Source organism: Anabrus simplex, chromosome 5 (assembly GCF_040414725.1).
Source record: "Anabrus simplex isolate iqAnaSimp1 chromosome 5, ASM4041472v1, whole genome shotgun sequence".
Classification (NCBI taxonomy): domain Eukaryota; kingdom Metazoa; phylum Arthropoda; class Insecta; order Orthoptera; family Tettigoniidae; genus Anabrus; species Anabrus simplex.
In genome coordinates this window covers 138,556,366-138,577,847 of record NC_090269.1, presented here as the reverse complement: position 1 = coordinate 138,577,847, position 21,482 = coordinate 138,556,366, and positions in this window count along the sequence as shown.

The window sequence follows — 21,482 nt, the reverse complement described above, 5'->3', positions numbered from 1 at the left end:
CCACGCCTTTCTTGTCTCGCCAATTTTCTTTTTATACTCTTTCCTCAATTTACAAAAAATCTCCCTTTCTTGGTCCCCACCTTTCCTTCTATAATCTTCTAACGCAATCATCACCTTCCTCCGCATTCCTTCACACTCTCTATTAAACCATTCTTCTCCCTCCTTCCTATTTCTCTTACTAGATCTCGTCTTCTGCGCTATTATATTTATTGGATGTAGCAGCAACTCTAAGGCTTTATCAGTATTATTCTCTTCTAAGGCCCCTTCCCACCCATATTTCAGGAATTGTAACTCCTCTTTTACTACTCTATTCCAATCTCGGCCCACTTTCTCTGACCATTTATACTTATTATATCCACTCCCCCGTTTATCACTCGTCCCATCCAGCTTCCTTGTGCACTTCTCTTCCCCCCTTTTCAACATAACCCCCACCGGGAAATGGTGTGATTCAATCCAGTCTCTTATTTCCATTTTTACAATATCCTCAATCATCCCCTCCGAGCTCAAAACCATATCTATCACACTACCACCCTTCTCAGTAACATATGTCAATTTCCCCATCCTGTCCCCCTCTATCCACCCATTCAGAATATATAAATTTCCCACCGCACACATCTCCAGGAGCTTCTCTCCATAACTATTTATAATTTTGTCCTCACTCCTTCTACTTTTCCGCATACACATTCCATCCTCCCTACTATATACTGGGCTCTGTTCCCCTATTCTCGCGTTCCAATCCCCGAATAACAACATGTCTTCTTCCTCTGGAAACATTCCTCTTATCCTACCAATATCTACCAGTAACTCTTCAAAAAAATATTTATTTGCATATGCTGAATTACTAGGATGGCAGTAAACAAAGGCTAGATTTATTTTTCTCCTCCTTCCCTCAACCCCTCCCATATTCAATCTCATCCATATGGTTTCTTTCATATCGGTCTCTATATCCTCCACCATTTCACTAATTTCTTCCCTAATTAGAACTATCATCCCTCCTGGTGCGCGGCCTCTAGTCCTCTCTTTTCTTCTATATTTATATTTTATCACAAACCCCTTCCAAGTAATCTCCTTCCCTATTTCCAGCCACGTCTCCAGTAGTGCCACCACATCGAAACTTTCAATTTCTTCCCGCACTTTCTTATTTCCTAATTTGTTCATTAATCCCTCTATATTTACACATCCTATTTTCCAATATAGTTATAACTTTCCCTCACTCCCTTCTGTATCTCCCCCTCTGTTCTTGTTCCTAGTCATTATCGACCTATCAGTCGTTATCGCCCTCTCATCTCTTGTCTCCCTCCCATCTCTTTTAACCGATCTATTCCCTTCCCCCTCCTCCCTATCCTCCTTGCCATTCCGACCTTTTCCCTATATATCCTTCAGACTGATACTTCTTTTCTTACTCAAAATTGCTTTACCTTCCTGTTGATTCGTCTTCCCTTGTCCTTTCTCGCTCACTAAAACACTACACTCTGCTCTCACGGTTTCTTGCTGTTCTCTCTCGCTGACCACTTCACTATCTTGATCTTCTGTATCCGGACTGCACTGCCCGTTCTCTTCTGAGATGATCTCCTCCCTTTTCACGTCTCTCCTCCTCCCCTTTTCTTCCTTCTTCTTCTTCTCATCTTGCCTTGTCAACTCGCCGCCCTCAGCGCTCTCGTTTGCGACCATCTCCTTTAGCTTCGCCACTGAATGCACTCTAACCCATCGCCCGTTTGTCACCTCCAACCTCAGTCCTCTTATTCGGGCCTTTAGCCCCTGGTTCCTCGCTCTCCATAAGTGCCTATTCAAGATCCTCATATTTTCACTTTCTTCTCTTCCCATGTCTCCTTTCACCCCTATTTTCAGTCCCTGTAAATTCTTACTGTTACCTAACACAATTTCTGCCATTAAGGTTGAGCACAATTTAACCCTAATTGGCCTCCGACCTTTGGTTTTACCAACTCTCTCTACATCGTCTATGCCTATCTCACTAAAGTTTATCTTCATTGTATCACGTATAACTTCCACCACCTTAGATATCAGTTCAATCTTGCTCTCTCTCGCCCCTTCCTCAACTCCATATATAAATATGGCTTTCTTCAATCTCTCCTGCCTGTACCCCTCCGCTTCTTTCTTCATCTTCATCACCTCCTCTTTCAGATGTTTCACTTCCCCTCTCAATAACTCGATTTCTTTCTCATTATTGTCCACTCTCCTGCTCGATTCCTCAGTCTTCGTTTCAAGCCATTTCTTCATGTTCCCTATCTCCTTTCTCTGCTCCTCCATCATGTCCTTAATTTCCTGCACCTTCTCCCATTGACACTTTTCCTGCATAATTTCACTTACAACCACCCTGAGTGCGGCCAAATCCTCCGTACTATATTTTCCACTGGTATTTGGGCCTGGGTTTACTTCCACCCCCCCCCCCCCCCCAATAACCAGTAGCACCGCTATCACTGTCACTACCAGCACCGCTTCACTCATTTTTAATCCGTCCGTACTTATCACCAATCCATTCCTGGTCTTCTCCTTCTGCCTTGCCTGCCATTTCCCAATAGCGGCCCGGTACTGTTCAATGCCGACCATGTTTACAGCACGCACTTCACTACGCAACCTCTCTCCTCGACCGCTCAAGCTAGACTGGAGGATAGGAATTGAGCCGGCTGCAGAAGCCTGTCTCACTCCTCTGGGGCAATGATTAATGACTGACATATGAAATTAAATGATCAAATCTCACATGGAGTGATCAGGATTTGAACCACGGAACCCAGCGTTGAGAGGCTGACGCGCTGCCACCTGAGCCACGGAGGCTTTCACAATTTTAATGTACTAACTAAAATTTTACGCTTAAAGCATTGCGAACGAATTCTTTTGACATATACAGTAAGCATTACATTCATTAAATTATTATTATTATTATTATTATTATTATTATTATTATTATTATTATTATTATTATTATTATTATTATTGCCAACGGCCGTAGCCGTCTTAAAACACCGGATCCCGTGAGATCTCCGAAGTTAAGCAACATTGGGCGTGGTCAGGAGTTGGATGGGTTTGCCACGCGCTGTTGGAATAGTTGGGAATGGAGGAGCGAAAAGGAACTGGCTACCCTACCGCACGTAAACTCCGGCTCAGGAACACCTCTGCGGAGGTTCGGACCTGCCTTCGGGCAGAATAACCCTTACCTTACCCTATTATTTTATTATATTTATTATTATTATTATTATTATTATTATTATTATCAATATATGTATTATTATTTATTATTCACTATTATTATCTAAATATATGGCCTGATTCCTGATTGAAATGAGCTGCTACTCACGGGCGATTTATGAATAAGCGAGAGAAGTGAGGATTATATACTCGTACTGTAATTAACTTGAAACTGACAGATGAAGTTAGGGATCCAGGCTAAAACCTGTCCCACCTCCGCTTTGTCCAGTACAATTTCAATAAATTAATTATTACAAATATATTTAAAAAATATTATTACATATTATTATCATTATTATTATTATTATTATTATTATTATTATTATTATTATTATTATTATTATTATTATCATCATCATCATGCAGGAGGTTTCAGCGTCAGCTTACCTTGTGCCGCAGTAATTAATCTGTGTCACTATCGAGTGGCTGCACACCCAAGTCGGAATCAGAGCCGGGGTCACCACACGAGGTAAACTAATCCCCCTGTCAATACTATTCGCTCGGAAATGCTTATAAACAGACAGAATCATATTTCTCTCGCCGGACGTAAAAATCTTGCGTTTCTTCTTCAACTGGTGAATTTTTGTTCGGATCCATTGCACAATAATATCCAATAACGAGTAAGAAGGAACCTACAAACGTACAAGACTACGAGAATTATGAATTAGCACACAATAAGCACATACACTGTTTTTTGTAAAAGCGAAGCACACTGATAAAATTCTCTCACTGCTGTTTTAAACAGACTATGATTGGAACTGCACCCACGTGTTCAGGACATCCACTGAGTGAGTAGGTATGGCAGCTCCGCATTGACTGCACCATTGCCAAAACACGCTCTGAGTAGCGCACCCCCCCCCCCCCCCCCTTGCCCGCTCACCTACCGTGTGACAACACCGTAGGCGCTGCCCCTGTCGCCCGCGCCATCCCCTGGTCTATACACTCACTTCCGCTTTAGTCTGCTCAAAAGGTGGTCCGGAGAATAGTGGTAAATGACCTTGGGTCAGAACCACCCTAGGTACATTACTAGGGGTCAATGGCCTCATTGGAAAATACTGATTCAACACCCATTGTTTTAGAACATACATTGCAATACTACTGAAAGCCACTGTTAAAACTGAGAGGAGACTGTTACCAATTCCAGGCAGTGGATAGATGTTGAATCTTTTTTAGGCGGGTATTACTGCGCCTGCGCCAAGCAAACCTCCTCTCTTCCTCTTCTATGGTCTCTTGTCACATTACCACAATGCAAAGTGGTAATGAATGCTTATAACCAGGGCGCTCGGAAGTTGAGGAAATATCCCTTTTTTCTTGAGTGTTTAAAGACGAGCAGCAGCGGTTGCTGAGGGGAACTGGCGGAGGGGTACACTACTTTTTCACAAATTTACGTTCTTACTAAGCACACATGAGTAAAGAAATGCATACCCAGATACACATCATACAATGTTAAATACTTGATCATTACTCACCTACTTCACTGTCATCTTCTTCATTTTAAGAGAAACTGTGAAATGAAATGTTGGTGTCCATTCGAAGAAGGCAGCGATACAGACTCTTCATCACCGTAAGTATTTTGAACTATTTACTGTCACTAATGTATCTTGAACTATTTCAGTGTACCTACTGCCACTGAAGTCTATCTGAAATACGTTCAGAGCGCTATATACATTATGGAACTACCGTTGGATGGCCTTGTAATCCAGAAGCCCATTCAAATTACTCTACCGACTGATAGGCCTACTACTGAGTCCACATGACGAATGAAGTACAGTATACTCGCCCTGGCCATACAAATGAAGAATACGGTAGGGCCTTCTTCAACGACCGCAGTGTTATCCCTTTATTTAAACACGAATTCCATTCTTCTATGCCTTAAATTCACAAACTTAGGAATGACTTTATCGTCAAAGTCAGGCATATCGTAAATAAGGACTTTCGCAGTAGAAATCATTGCCAGAGCAGATAGTCGTTCTTCGGTCATTGTGTTGCGTAGAAATGTGTTAATACGAGCCAGTGTCGAAAAACAGCGCTCTACTTCGGCTGTGGACATGGGTATTGTCACAATTATCCTGAGAAGCTTTAGCGTTTCTTTGAACGTTGATTTCAGATTATTTTCTAAAATAAAAGCGAGGAGTGGTAGAGCTCCTTTGACTTGCCTGAAATCTGTCCGTTTATAAATCACTTCTAATTCCGTCTTTAGCCTTTCTTTCTGCAACATTGGATAATGTAACACAGTAGAATTTAATACATTTTGTGGAAAGTTTATAGAGAATTTGTCAAATGAATCGGAGTACAGTAGTGTTGCAGCTTCAATATACCCAGTAAATGCAAACCTTTCATGCACCTGATTCATCACAACGTCACATACTTCTTTCACTGCAATGGTCCTTGTGTCACTTACTCTACGTCTTTTATCGGAATTATTGTAGTCCGTGAGATCACATGAAATTGTATCTATTTCTTCACGTTGTTGTGTTACACACATTGCGAAGTCAGAAATAGCCTTTTTTATTTGGACTGAATCTGTTTCGCGTTTTTGTAGCTGATTGTACAAAATGTCAACATGCGGCATTAATTTGTGAAAAATAGACAACCAGAACATGAATATGGTATCCTCAAGAGCACGTCGCAGTCCACTGGCTTCATTTACGCTAACAGACGTTTTACCTCCTTCTTCTATTCTACGAAAGCACTCAATCAGTTTACCTCTATTCTCGTAAACTATATTCACCGTGCGAATGTTGTAGTCCCAGCGAGTAGTGATTGTCCGAGGGAGTCTAGTCTTCATTATTTCATTCAAGAGGTCACTTCTGTGAGACGAGTTGGAATAAAAAGTTGGAATTGCGGACAGGTTAGAGAAAAATAATTTGACTTGGAGATTGTACGAACAAGCCTTCTGCATTGTCAAATTTAGCTGGTGTCCATAACAATGAATGAAATGTGCATCAGGGTAGTGTACTTTCAATTTCGCCTGCACGCCCCCTGTCCTTCCGCTCATTACGCTGGCTCCGTCATAACTCTGACAAATAAGTTTATGTGGTGTGTCCCTTAATATAGGATTAATTTGCTCTAACAGACATTGACTCAATCCATCCGCTGTCCTGTCGGTTGGATTCATGAACCCCCAGAATCTTTCATGGACGTGACCCTCTAATGCATATCGAAAAAAGTACCAATTGGCATTTGTTTGAAACATCCGTTGTTTCATCTGCTTCTGTTGCAACGAATTAGGATTCCCCAATTTCTGAACAAATTTGTTCCCTGCACACATTCAATATACAGTCACGAAACTCATTCTGAATGGTATTTGAAGTACCTTTAAATACAGAAGTTTTGGCCAGGTGTTCTTTCATATCAACGTCTATTTCAGCCGTAAAATTAATGAGACCTTTGAAAATTCCAGGATTTAAAGAATTTTCTGTCTCATCATGGCCACGGAGTGCCACTTCAAATACGCCACAGAATTTTATGCACTGAATAATTCTGCGTAATATAATTGTGTTTGTTAATGGATTGGCGATAAGCAGAATTCAGTTGAGTCACTATATTAACTTTCCCTAGCACAGCTAATTCTATGCATGAACTTTCGTGTTTTTTCTTTTTTTCTTTCGAGTGTTTGAGATCTGTTACTCCGGTTTTCGTCCACGTCAGGTCATGTCCGAAGCACGGAAAACAGAAAAACGCATTCGTTGAATCATAGCCGAACAACCACTCGTATTCTGTATACACCCCTGGCTGGAATCTACGTCGATATTCACGCCCTTTATATTGTCCGACTTGCTCTAGTTGTAAATGAGGCGTTGGTCGACCGAGTGTCTTTATCTGTCTTTTCCGTTAGGGACAGTTGAGGAAAAGGTCTACTTAAAATATTACTCAGAGAATTCATTGCACGTAGCCTACAGGTTAATCATACCTGCGTGATATACCTTAAGCGACTTTTCATAGGGATTCTGTATGTCCGCACACAAAACACGACAGATTTACTTTTAACGACACCACACTAAATATTACGAGATAGGATAGCCTACTGACTAATTTCATTAGCCAGTACAGCATGTTTATCAGACCGCAGATGACAGACTTGGAACACGATGTTCTACTCGGCGCGATAAGCCTTCGCGTATTTTCGGAATCGTAGCGAGCTGGCTTCGGCAATGACCCAATCTCCCATTCAGTGCATGTTAAAAATTAGTTAGTTCTACGCATGCGTGAACGAAAATTACCTAAGAAAGAGTCAGCAGTTATGGGCACAGGTCCCAGCGTAGAGCCCGGCGGAGGAAGCAAAGGACGTGTATGATGAAAACATTGACGCTCTAGCTGCATGCGGCGCCTAATATCAAACTGAATGTATCAGCATTCAAATTGCCAGTATTTATAAAACCATGCATTAACAGTTACTTAACTAGAGGGGCACGTGTCCCTCTGCCCTTTAGAGCGAGCCACTACTGAAGACGAGGCCCATGTTCATTCATTCTGTTCATTCATGTTCACTCTGTATCATTGTAGGCCAGAAGATGGTGGGTTTTATTCGTCCTTTTTTGCCTTTTTTGGCCTATTGGTCCTTTCTAGCCCTTGTTCAGGTCTTAATGGCCTTTTTTTTTGCAACTTTGTGTTCTTTTGACTACATTTTGACAGTACATTCTCAATTTGAATCATCATTAGTTCATCCATCAGCTCTTAAACACCTTTTTTCTCGCAAATACATATGTTTGAACCATATGTGAAAAGGGAGAAATGAAATGAAAAAATGAGTGCTTGAAAAAGGGGTATCAAATTATGTGCAAGATAAGTGAGACTTTGAAAGGAGAAACTTTATACGTGAGTGTTTCTGAAGAGGAAGTTCTCACGTCATTCAAGTATGAACCCTTAACATTATTTGGTGTGGAGATAAGTTTCTCGATGTTTTGCAACGTGCTGTCTGAAAATCGACGATCCCTCACAGCTAAGAACCTAGAGATGACTATCGGGATGTACTGCAAAAGTAAGGTTTCTGAATTCTAATTTCTGTAGCTCTGGTGTGGGTAAGCCAAATATAATTTCAGTTATACTAATTTCAATTCCTTTCTCCTGGATATACGTTGTGGTGTGCTGAATTCATTCTACGTGGAAAATATGTCGTTCTAAATTCTCCAAGTACTTTTTTAATAAATACGGAATTCCTTTTTTTAATACGTTAATCTAAATAATATGTACTGTCTGAAAGAAGTATTTCACACTTATATTTCTGCATTCTAGTTTGCATACCACCAGAAATTTGCCTTTTTAAGCATTGTATTCATTCATTAAACATGTAATTAAAACTGGAATTATGAATGATTGCTTTTTTTTGTCATTTTCTTCCAGTTTATAACTACTTTTTGAGATATTTTAGGTCTTTTATAGTTCCTTTTTTAGGCAATTTGTAGGTCTTTAACTTCCAAGCCTTACTTATAATGTTGGTGCTGAGCAGTTCTGTCCGATCTTTCCGCCGCACCTAACAGTGCATTGTTATAATTTGTATTTATTATTATTTTCTATTATAACACTTCGTGACTTGTCTTGTTAAGTGTGAATTTATATTTAATTTGTCTTAAGTAAGGATAGCCTATAGGACTGCACAACTTATTAAACGTTGAAATGTGTGCTGTTACTTCCACCTTAAAAATAAGTGCATTGGTGGACCCAGAACGCTCACGTATAATGGAAAGTTTAATGAACACGCCAATTTCATTAAGAACGTTTGAAGAAAACAAAAGCATAATTGAAAAGTTTGACTCATGCCTTCTAAAAATTTAGACAATGAATCAAGAAGAACAGTACCCTATTTCCATAACTCGTGGTACGGAGAACTGCATTGGTTATGTGGTTGTGCAAAAATGAATAAACTGTATTGTTAGCCATGTGTTCTATTTTCTTCAGAAATGAATGCTTGGAATAAAGACTGTATGGAGAATTTATATAGTTTGAGAGTTTTCAAGAGATGCCATGAGGTGTCTCAAGCACACATCAATGCTGTTGCCGAAATGATTCAGTTCAGAAGGTCCAGAAGAGAGTACAGCTTATAGAAAGAAAATTGACGAGCATAATGAGCTATTAAAAAAATAACAGATATATTACCAGCACTTCAGTAGATTCTGAGTGTTTTCTTTCAAAGGAAGGATTAACTTTCAGGGGTTATAGAAACTGAAGAATCTGATAACAGAGGTAACTACAGGGATTTACTAGCATTAACTGATAAGAAAGATTACATATATCGGCACCACTTAGAAGCATCTACAGTTTTCTCAGGACTTTCATCTGACATACAAAATGATATTATTGAAGCCTTAGCTACTTTTATGATCAACAAAATTAAAGATGAGGTTCAGAAAGTAAACTTTATGTCTGTAATTTTGGATGAAAGTACAGACATTTTTAACAGAGCACAACCATCGACTGTAGTTATACATGTTGGTCCAGAAGGTGAAATTGGAGAGAGATTTTTGAGATTCAGTGATGTAAGCGGTGACCGTTCAGCTCTTTCTCTATCTAACTCTTTCGCTGCGCTATTTTTAAACAGAACACTTACAGAAAAATGTAATTTTTTTCGTATTTTCCAAATGAACTGAAATTCAATTTTTGTTAAGGTTAGTGACATTCATCTCCATTGCACCATTTTTAACTCAACTTTGGCAAACTAGCAGTGACATTTGACCTTGAAGCACACATTACTGTGATACATCTCCGAACATGGAACTGGACACATTGCAGGCTGCCCTGGGTAATTCTTACAAAAAAAAAAAAGTACTGTCTGTTTTCTCTTGCACAGTCCCTTTCCTTTTTCTGAACATATTGCTGGTAATATGGAACAAACAACACAATTAGGTTTGTGACTCTTGTCCTGCTGCTCCCCAAGAAAGTGCGTCTCCGTCAGGCGCGCTTGAGGTATGTAATCAGAAGGTCTTCTTCGTTTCGCCGGCGGACTGCGCTGATACTCTCGTAGAAGTCCGATTATGACAGAATTTCTGAAGTCAGGAACACTAAATGCCCTTTCTGAAGCTTCCTCTCATTAGTGAAGTTTCAATGCCATCACTAATATCCCGCTAGTCCGAAATAAAATGAAGAGCTTCCTCGTTGGCACTTTCTTCCGAACAATTACTATACACATCATCACTAGTTTCATTGTCCAAATTTACTGAACAGACTGAATCAGAAACGGCCATTAAAAGATTGAAGATTTCGTCACTGTCATTACTAATGTTTTTGCGCTCGCTCATAGCTGCTGAGTACAGCCTGCTATCGGCCCGACAGCTGACAGGAATGTTGGCGGGCGGGCGGGTGAAAGATAACAAGTAAACATAGGTCCAGTATTCGCGGCAACGTTTTCAAACAATGCTTAGTACATAGTCAATACATGACTATACATGTTTGAATTATTAAATGCGCCTTTTATTACAGAAGCGCGTGGAAAATATAGCAGGAAAATACCAAGACGACAAAAGTCGATTTCCGCAGCGAATACTATAGGGAAGTAAGTCGACAAAAGTCGACTTCCGCGGCGAAAGAGACATTTCTAACAGAGCACAACCCTCGACTGTAGTTATACAATTGATGGCGCAGCAGTGATCGCAGGACAACACGATGGCTCAACTTGGTATTACAGCAATCTGTTAACCACATCAAAGAATGTAAAGTATTTTTTCAGACCTTGCCTGGGTTAGCAGGGTTTTTCCGTCATCCTTTAAATGGGCCGCTGCCCTTGATAAAGTAATAATACAGAGACGATTAGAAAAATAGCACCTACCCGATGGATATATGCTGATAGGCTGGTTGAAGTTGTATCCTCTATCTGGACAGATCCCCTCGAAATTCTTCAGAGGAATGAAAGATAAAGCTGACGAATGGGACAGTGGGAGGAGATTTCAAGCGAAGTGTTACTATGTTACCCTGCAAGACTTTGATTTTTATTTCCTATTAAATTTATTTGCTGAAGAGCTCCCTCAGTCTGCTGTTCTGTATCACATATTTAAAACAAAATGTATGATATTGTCTTCTGCTACAAAGAGATCCAGCAGTTAAAATAATTTTTGCAGATGACCAGAAATAATTTTGAAACTATGTAGTCAAAGTTGCCAAGACAATGAAGGGAGACAAGATTACCCTCAGAAGCACCAGAAAATTGATTTTATGGGAAGAAAGTGTTACGGTGTTTTGTGGATTTGCAGAGGTGAAAGAAGGTGCGGGTTGGAATAGGTCTCAACTACAGAAGCACGAAAGATGAATCAAAATTTTAACAAGGTTATATTTTCAAAACTTAACAATGGTAGCATAGAATTTTGAGCATACAACAAATAACAACAAGTTAAATCAGGTACACAATTTAGAGAATATTTAACCGGTTCCCACTAGGGGAAATAACAAAGACAATCAGGTATACAGCCACTGTACCAAAAACCAGTTAAGTGATTTTTACATATATTGGGCTACGGCCCGAATTCATTAACTCTTGAGCTCTCAGCTCACAATCACAAAAGCTACAGGGCAGAAAACCCCTAAGTACAAGGAGCACTTGCTCCTAATTACAATGTTAAAGAAAAGAGCAGAACCGCTCTCAACATTCCCAGCCTATCAAAGGCTACAACCTTCATTTCAGACTGCCCTCAAGGCACACTAAGAAACAGGGGTATTTGATACCCAACCTACAGGGCCTTTACATGAGGAAAACAAAACATCAGGTTAAATTACTGGCCCATAATACAAGATTGAGTGGAGGCGATAACTTGCACTCCTACACAAAGTTTTTGTCTAAAACCTATGTGGCGCTAGGCCGATGATACAAGGGCTAATCCCAATCTATGGAGGTGACTAGTTGGCAAATAAGTTTAAGACTTTAAGAAGGAAGAGAAAAACGGTTACGAAAACATAGTCACCTCAAATTTAAAATGAAGCGGAGTTCGAGAGGGTGAAGCACTCTCTATCCCCGCTATACAGATTTGTAGTTTGTAGATAGACAGAAAAGTATTTACATTTTAAAAGGGTAGGTAACATACTAAATGTTTCGAACCCTCCCCGAGAGTTAAACTGCTGAGCTAGCAAGAAATGAAGATGTTAACAGGCCATAACCTTGTAGATGAACTGCTGCTTGGAGAAAGAGGCGCTTCCCGCCCCCTGCTACATATCCATACACTAAGAAAGATGTTACAGAAGTGGCCCCGAGACCAGAAAATCAGCAGTTTATATACCCTCGTGGAACATTCGAAACTTTTCATGAATGATAACAACCCGCCCACAAACTTTTATTGGTCGGCTAAAGATTACAAGTCAAAACTGAAGAAGAAATCTAGGATTGGTGGAAAATTAATTTAGAAAATTTAGGATTGGCTAAATTTGAAACTGGCGGAAACAGAGATCAAAATTGCCAACCCAAAAAATGAAAAAAAGAAATTTAAGAAAGAACAAACTCATAGATACAAAATTTCTTTAAAACAGTTCGTTCACTTCGCACCAGGGTGCACAGTTATAGTTTTTAAGTAGTGACATCTAGAAGAGAATGTCCACACTTCTTGCTACAGAGCAAACCAACACAACTCGAAATAGACATAGTTCAGAACACTTCAAAATTTACAGTAGTGACATCTTCCAAGAAACCTTTGATTTAATACAGATTTTAAAGTTCAGAGTTTCTCCGGTAGAGAGGTTTCAGCTGGCGCAATATTTGAATTCGCGGCGTGGAGGTGTACCGCCTGGTACAGACCTCCCCCCCCCCCCAAAGTCCTTCCAAGGTGTGACACAGAAGAAAACAAAAATTTGTTTTAAAAACGTTCAAGTTTTTGCTGAGGAGTTAAAGAATTTAGAAGAGAAAATCAGAAGTTAGTTTGATATAAATGGGATTAAATAAAATCCAGTTTTGGAATTTCTTTGTAGTAGTTTTTGATGAAAAGGTCTGTATGGTTGTAGTAATTGAATTCCAAAGGAAAACTTTAATTCTTGGAAGAAGAAAAAAAAATTTCTAAGTCCACCAGATGTTGATGTTGAATCCAAAAACGCCGTAATTGTGGATATGGAATGTCCATGTAGCTGAATAAGTACATTAGTTGTTGATTAAGTTTGACGGTCAGACCAGCCTCCGCTGCTAGTGTCCAGAGGAGACCGCTCGGACCCCTCAAGTACTCTGAGATACACCTCTCCCGGTACTATGAGAGGGGTAGTGGTGGTGAAGCACGCCGCACACGCGACGATTGTTTACAGTCCGCGGGCAGTTTGCAGGTGGTGCGCCGCACATCAGCCTTGGCCGGAAGGAGGACTCCGACTCGCCGTACACTGGTTGACCTCACTGGAGTGGAGCGGGCCCGTACCCCACCTCAGTGGCGGTTCGGCGCCGCACGGCTGCGGGGGCACTGAAACATTAAGATCTCGGCGGCAGAATTTTGTTGGACCATAATGGTTTTAGGGTACAGTCTTTGTGGTGAGGCTGAGGGGCGTGTGGTTTAGCAGGAGACGGAGAGGACAGCAGAGTAACCTCAGGGAAGGTTTCACACAATTTATACAAGGCAGATTCAACCAAATGTAAAACAATCAGGGGCAGAAGGCCTTAAAATAAACTTAAAATATAACCTTCAGGATTCTTACAAAATTATAAGGACCAAGTTAGCACGGAAATTACACAGGTTTCACCTGCGACAGGTGAACCCTAAATATCCTCTCGGTGGTTGGATTGCTTAGTAAGAACGTCACCGGGGTAAGAAAATCTAAAATGACGCACGGCCCATGAAATCTGGGGGCAAGCTTGCCCGCGGGAACAAAATTCTTGACCATAACCTGGTCGCCTACCTTCAAATCTGTGGGTCTCCGTCCACGATCATATCTTTCCCTAACGTTTTCATGAGACAGTTTAACATTGGCCTTAGCCTTCTTCCAAAGATCTTTAATGTTATCAGGATATATTGTCTCGGGTAGAATGTTACTAAGAGACCAAAGGTTAGAGAGCGGCGTGTTGGGAACAAACTTGGACATCAAAGAAGCTGGAGTAAATTTAAGAGATTCATGAACCGCCGAATTCAAGGCGAAAGCTAACCAATTCAGGGACGCGTCCCACCTAGAATGATCGTCGTGATGATAGGCAATAAGAGCCGACCTCAGATTACGATTGACCCGTTCAGCTAGAGATGGTTGAGGATAATAAGCAGAAGTAGTCACATGAGAGATGGACAAATCAAAACAGAATTTACGAAAGAGATTGGATGTGAAAGCTTTAGCATTATCCGACACAATATATTGACATGGACCAAAAGAAGCAAAAATGGAATTTAAACAGGAAATAGTGGACTGAGCGGTAGCCAGCTTAGTCGGAAATAACCAAGAAAATCAAGTGAAGACATCTACACACACAAGGATGAACTTGTTGGCATTCCCCTTTGACTGGGGGAAGGGTCCTACGTAGTCGATGTAAAGACGTTCCATGGGGCGCGACGCTTGATGAGAAGACAAAAGCCCTTGCTTAGTGGACATGGAGGGTTTACTAATCCAACAAGTTTTACAAGCTTTAACTAGTTCACGAATTTCACCGTCCATACCTTTCCAAATGAACATCTCCCGGATCTTTTCACGCGTTTTGAAGATACCTAAATGCCCCCCTAATGGGGTCTCATGATAGTACTTGAAGATCATGGGCACAATAATAGCTGGAACCACCACCTTCATCTTATTATCATGCCTCGACGGGCAACATAAAACACCATTCCTCAGCACATAAGGGACAACATGTTCCCCAGAAGAAAGGGTTTCCATGATAGGGGCCAGCGTCGGATCTTCACGTTGATATTTCTCAAGATCCCTAAACAACATAGGAGCAACAGTTAAAATGGCATTAACCTCAGGTCGTATGGACTCGGGAGGTGAAGAACTATCACCCAGTTCATGGGTCTCTACATCATTGGAAAACATGCGGCTTAGTCCGTCTGCCACAACATTTTAGTACCTCTGATATGCCTAACGTCAAATTGGAAGGCAGAAATTCGGATGGCCCACCGGGCTATACGACCCGTACGACGTGGCCTACCTAAGACCCAACTTAAGGCTTGGTTATCAGTCTCCAAGTCGAACTTGACATGTTCCAGATAAAGGCGGAACTTTTCTAGCGCAAACAAGACAGCCAAACCCTCAAGTTCATAAATGGAATACTTGGCTTCTTGAGCCGAAAGTGTCCTAGATGCGTAGGCGATGGGTCGCCTCCCTAGTTCAGTCTCTTGAAGAAGGACTGCTGCCACCGCCGATGACGACGCGTCGGTTTGGACGATTAATTTCTTAGAGAAATCGGGCATAGCGAGGACAGGGGCTTTACAGAGAGCTAATTTGAGGTCTTCGAAAGCGGCTTGTTGAGAAGGCCCCCACTCAAATTTGATGCCTTTCTTACGAAGAAGGTTCAAGAGCGCCGCTCTGTTAGCGAAGTTAGGAATAAATTTCCCGAAGAAATTCACCATGCCAATGAATCTGGCAATACCTTTGATGTCCTTAGGAGGTTTGAACTCACGGATGGCCTGTGTTCTAGAATGATACACGGCGACGCCATCGGGCGATACAATATGCCCTAGAAATGACATGGAAGGCTTAGCGAAGGTGACCTTGGACAACTTCACAGTTAACCCAGCCTTACGAAGGCGATTGAGAACTTCTTTCAGATGATCTAGGTGCTCTTCGAAGGTCTCCGAAAATACGACGACATCATCAAGATAGTGGTACAGGTACTCAAACTTATTGTCGGAGAAGACCCTGTCTAGTAGCCTCGTAAGCACAGCTGCTCCCGTGGGGAGCCCGAAAAGCACGCGGTTGTACTCATACAAGTTCCAATCCGTGGCAAAAGCTGTCAGGTGTTTGGATTCCTCTGCTAACGGTATCTGGTTATAAGCCTGGTTGAGGTCCAAGATGGTGAAGAACTTAGCTTTACGAAACCAGGAAAAGCAAGAATGAAGGTCAGGAAGGGGCACAGATTGTAACACCACCTTCCGATTGAGAGCCCTATAATCAATCACAGGTCTGAAGCCCCCTTGGGGTTTCGGGACTAGAAAAATAGGCGAGGAATACGCCGACTTAGAGGGCCGAATAATACCACCCTTCAGCATCTGATCTATGATTTCCTTCAAAGCTTTCATTTTAGGAGGAGACAGCCTATAAGGTGGAAAACGGACAGGAATCGAATCCGTAACCTCAATCTTGTATTCGATCAGGTCAGTAACACCAAGAGTATCCGAGAAAACCTCTGGAAACGACTGACACAGCTTACGAATACTATCAGCCTGCTCCTCAGGTAGATGTCTAAGATCTAACAACATCTCATCCTGGGTAGGCGAAATAGATGAACATGACACAGAACTACATTTTAGCAAAGGGATTTTGGAATTACTGTCAAATTTGAAAGTGCACGACTTGCTCTGAAGATCAAGCACTAGACCAGTATAGGACATGAAGTCTGCTTCCAATATAATGGGGCAAGACAAGTGCTTTGCCACCAATAGTTTAACCTTCCAAGTAAATTTAGAAATGCGAATTTTGGCATTTAAGGAACCTAAAATTTCTAATGAAGAGGAATTTGCCGAAACATATTGAACCGAAGTCGAGCAAAAATCAGGAAGTTTACAAATAGATTTTAATTTGGAATACCATTCAGCCGAAATAATGGAACAAACACTGCCAGAATCTAATAGAGCTGTTACATTATTTAATTCAATTTTGAGAAAAGGAACCGGTGCGGGGGTATCCGCCGCAATCCTAAGACATTCTTTGGGACCTTCAAAATATAAATTTGAAGACTGAGTTTACCCTGAAATTTCGACATGTTTACTTGCGGCTGAGCCTCGGGAAGGTGGGTTCGCCGACTCAGCCGCAGCCACTAGTCACTTATTATTATTGGCGTTGGTGGAAGTTGCACCAGAAGTTGAGCAGGAGGGGGTGCTATTCGAATTTGGGCAATTCTTGGCGATATGGGAAAACGCGCCGCATTTAAAACAGCCTTGAGATGACCCTGCTCCATTCCTTGTCCCACTAGACTTGATCAATGGACATTTATTCCGAAGATGATCAGGCGACCCGCAAGCGTAACATTTACGGGGTGTGACGGGTCGGCGAGGTGGAGGCCGAAAACTACGAGGATGGAGGGGGTTCTTTTGCGACACGCAAGGTATCGGCGTATCTAACCCCTTCGGCGGAGACAGTCATAGCCTCTAACTCGGCAGAAGTTTGCGGACGCGACGCAAAACACAAGTATGATCTGTAAGGTGGTGAAATTCCTTCCACAATGGCTTGAACGATTTGATCTTCGGGAAAATGAAGGGCGAATACCCTAGTATAGAATTTGATGTCTTGTATGAAGTCTGCCAGGTTTTCATCAAGTCGCTGCACTCTATAATAATACTTCTGAATTAGGGATGACCTAGCTCGAGCCGGAATAAAATTAGCTAACAGATGGGCGTGGAAGTCTTCTATGGATGACTGTTCAGCAGTTGCCATAACTATCTTGTCGGAGAGAACACCAATTGCATAGGGATAAATGATCTGCAAAATTTGACACGGAGAAAGAGAAAAAACCAGGGCATGATCCTGAAACTCAACTGAAAACCTTAAGAATGAAATTACGTCACTGGTAGAGTTAACGGAAAACTTAGAAATATCTCTGAGCAACATTGCTAAAGGATGGGGCAAACTGCCGAAACCCGGGGACGTAGTGGGAAGGGGCCTAAGTGGCGGAGAAGCAGATTCAGAAGGTGCATTATTTAACACGAAGGGTAGAATGGACGTTCGACGATCGGACTCAGTTTCTAATGGGGCAGATGTTCGTTGGGTAGCCTCCGCAGTACTACCTCCTTCCACTTTAGAGGAATCCTCCCCACTTACGATATTTACTACCATAGGCTGGTCGGTTTTTGGAATAGCAGATCCAGATAACAAATGGCTAACTTTACTAGACATTTTAGACAAGTTTTCGGCAACAGCACTAGCTTCCTTACCCTGAAGGTCATTTAACTTCAGGGACAATAGATCACATACCCTATTATAAAAGTGGTACAATCTGGCCTGTACTCTTTTGAGTTGATTAGGAGATGGATCACTTACTTAAAAAAAAACTAACTACAGATGCTAGCTCAGTAGTATTGTCAGTGATCGTGGAGAGAGCATCGTCAATCTCTTTCTCTCCCAAAGTGGGGATGGAAATAAGCAAATCAAGGGACTCTTTAAGCTTATTTGAATCTACTGCAACCGTGCCTCCAGATTGCACATTTCTAATTATCAATTCCTCCTTGCGCAAATAGCCGGGATGGAGGACATCGCGGGGGATGGGTTTGATGTCAGAAGTATACAAATTTGGAAAAATCGAAAAATGCCAGCAACTGAGAAAATTGTTAGAGTTCAAATCAAAAGCAATATTTAGCCGTCAAAAGGGGCTAAATTGAGACCCATTCAACCACGCTCTGCTACCACTTGTTACGATGTTTTGTGGATTTGCAGAGGTGAAAGAAGGTGCGGGTTGGAATAGGTCTCAACTACAGAAGCACGAAAGATGAATCAAAATTTTAACAAGGTTATATTTTCAAAACTTAACAATGGTAGCATAGAATTTTGAGCATACAACAAATAACAACAAGTTAAATCAGGTACACAATTTAGAGAATATTTAACCGGTTCCCACGAGGGGAAATAACAAAGACAATCAGGTATACAGCCACTGTACCAAAAACCAGTTAAGTGATTTTTACATATATTGGGCTACGGCCCGAATTCATTAACTCTTGAGCTCTCAGTTCACAATCACAAAAGCTACAGGGCAGAAAACCCCTAAGTACAAGGAGCACTTGCTCCTAATTACAATGTTAAAGAAAAGAGCAGAACCGCTCTCAACATTCCCAGCCTATCAAAGGCTACAACCTTCATTTCAGACTGCCCTCAAGGCACACTAAGAAACAGGGGTATTTGATACCCAACCTACAGGGCCTTTACATGAGGAAAACAAAACATCAGGTTAAATTACTGGCCCATAATACAAGATTGAACGGAGGCGATAACTTGCACTCCTACACAAAGTTTTTGTCTAAAACCTATGTGGCACTAGGCCGATGATACAGGGGCTAATCCCAATCTATGGAGGTGACTAGTTGGCAAATAAGTTTAAGACTTTAAGAAGGAAGAGAAAAACGGTTACGAAAACATAGTCACCTCAAATTCAAAATGAAGGGGAGTTCGAGAGGGTGAAGCACTCTCTATCCCCGCTTTACAGATTTGTAATTTGTAGACAGACAGAAAAGTATTTACATTTTAAAAGGGTAGGTTACATACTAAATGTTTCAAACCCTACCCGAGAGTTAAACTGCTGAGCTAGCAAGAAATGAAGATGTTAACAGGCCATAACTTTGTAGATGAACTGCTGCTTGGAGAAAGAGGCGCTTCCCGCCCCCTGCTACATATCCATACACTAAGAAAGATGTTACAGAAGTGGCCCCGAGACCAGAAAATTAGCAGTTTATATACCCTCGTGGAACATTCGAGACCTTTCATGAATGATAACAACCCGCCCACAAACTTTTATTGGTCGCTAAAGATTACAAGTGAAAACTGAAGAAGAAATCTAGGATTGGTGGAAAATTAATTTAGAAAATTTAGGATTGGCTAAATTTAAAACTGGCGGAAACAGAAATCAAAATTGCCAACCCAAGAAAATGAAAGAAAGAAATTTAACAAAGAACAAATTTATAGATACAAAATTTCTTCAAAAACAGTTCGTTCACTTCGCACCAGGGTGCACAGTTATAGTTTTTAAGTAGTGACATCTAGAAGAAAATGTCCACACTTCTTGCTACAGAGCAAACAAACACAACTCGAAATAGACATAGTTCAGAACACTTCAAAATTTACAGTAGAGACATCTTCCAAGAAACCTTTGATTTAATACAGATTTAAAAGTTCAGAGTTTCTCCGGTAGAGAGGTTTCAACTGGCACAATATTTGAATTCGTGGCGTGGAGGTGTACCACCTGGTACAGAAAGAAAACATTATATCTCTGATTGTATTTGGAAGTAATTGACATCATGTCTGTGCAACTAACAGACAGAATTTCTTTCAGTTAACTGCAGTGCAAGTGGCAATATACTCTCAAGGAGGACAATACAACATGTGTCGCTGCTGCAATACGAGACATACTTTTAGTGACTGGTGTACAACTGAATCCAAAGCTTAATGTACCCACATGATTGCAAAATTCCTGGTTGCTAGCTCATCACCATAATCATCACTGATTCTCCAATCCAGCAGGCTGGTATGGAAATGAACAATCTCCATCTTGAGCATTGTTCTATTATTGTTGAAGGCAACCCCTATTTTTCCTCTTCTGTTGACTTGCCATGCTTAATACAGTCGAGGGTGTTTCTTTCAGGGTGAACTCCTCTAGCCTACAAGGCATCAGATTGAGTACCGGTACAGGAATACCTCATCTGCCATATGTGCCATTTTGAAGGACTCTGTCTCTGCAGAAGCTACTGTTAAGGACTTCACCATAATTCTGTCAAAGGGGCTTGCAAGATGCCATCTGCTGGGCCAGCTGGACTATGGTTTTTCAAAGAGGTACAACTCCTATATCACTCACCCTTTGTCCTGGCTAGTGACAGGCAGGTTGGCAGGTTGTTAGTAGTTGAAGTGGCACTTCACCAAAATTATTTTAACATATATTGGTTTTAATAGAAATGTATTTCTGTGTCTTCGTACAGGCACGGTGCAGGAGTTCTGGCAGCGAGCACGGTGTGATTCTGACCACAGTGGCCGGTGAAATTTTCCTTTCATGTTGCTCAACCTCAAGGGACAGAGCTGAACTTGATGGTTGCTTGCTATGTCAACAGTGACATCAGTGCTACAGTCAGATCACCTACGGGCATAAAATCAACAGACCTGCATCTGGGGAGCAAAACATTTCCTCGGTCACTCCTGGCTCTAAAAGCCATACACCATTTCATTTCCTTTACCTGCTACAGTTTGTCAGCAGAGAGGTGTGTAGTGAAGCACTGAGAGAGAGAGATCTGTTTCTTGTTCCAGTATGGAGCATGCTTCCTTCTTTTCAATCCCATTTATGATGTCATATGTATTTTATTGTAAACAAACTCTCTCTTTTATATGCCGATAAGAAGTACAGACTTTCCACCAAAAGGACAAAGGCATTTTTATGGATGGTTGTAAATTGTTCTCCCTTTTTCTGTCCATCTGCTCAATTGCAGCATCTCTGGAAAGAAGATTTTGCCTGAGGAATGCAATTTCAGAAGAGAGACTTTCTTCTTTAGGGAATATTG